This window comes from Leuciscus leuciscus, assembly GCF_965113295.1.
Source record: "Leuciscus leuciscus genome assembly, chromosome: 4".
Taxonomy (NCBI): Eukaryota; Metazoa; Chordata; class Actinopteri; order Cypriniformes; family Leuciscidae; genus Leuciscus; species Leuciscus leuciscus.
The window spans coordinates 51,187,877-51,188,625 of record NC_138728.1 but is presented as its reverse complement, the minus strand read 5'-3'; positions in this window follow the sequence as shown (position 1 = coordinate 51,188,625).

The window sequence follows — 749 nt, the reverse complement described above, 5'->3', positions numbered from 1 at the left end:
GGTAGCCTATCCAACCAAGAATTTGGAGCAATGTTAAAATCACCTCCTATAACAACATTATCTGTCACATGAACAGCTTTCCACTCTGTCACTAGCCTACCCAGTTTCTCTAACATACTTCTGTTGTTCACTTTGTTATTATATCCGTATATTGAAAGCACAATAATTTTTTGGTCACATATTTCAATAGCTGCAATCAGCCAGTGGCCATCCTTATCTCCTACGTGACTAATTACTTTTCCTGTAAACCTGTTACAAAGTATCATAACACCTGCCGAATAATTAGTACCATGAGAATATAAAACATTATCCCCCCACTGCTGTTTCCAAAATTTTTCATCTGCTGTACCCGAATGTGTTTCCTGTAAAAAAATTAAATTTGCCTTAAGTTCTTTACAAAATAAAAAAGTGCCTTGCGCTTTGTAATATTTTTCAAACCCCTAACATTTAAAGAAGTAAACAAAACCGACATTGAACACTAAAACACAAATAAAGATAATGCCTAATGCAAACGCTCTTGAAATAACAAAAGAGCAGGAATGAGCAATACTGTCCAAAGTATATTAGGGTTCAACCAAACCTCCAAATGTTTCAGTCAAAAACTTGGGCTATTTACTCATATCAATGAGTCATTTTTTAGTCTATTCAACAGCCCATAAAACAGAAGAACGTCAACTTGGAAAACGCGTGATGAATGTAGTATTTCTGCTATGGTAAAAATAGCACGAGCTCGTGCGTGCGTGCGCGCG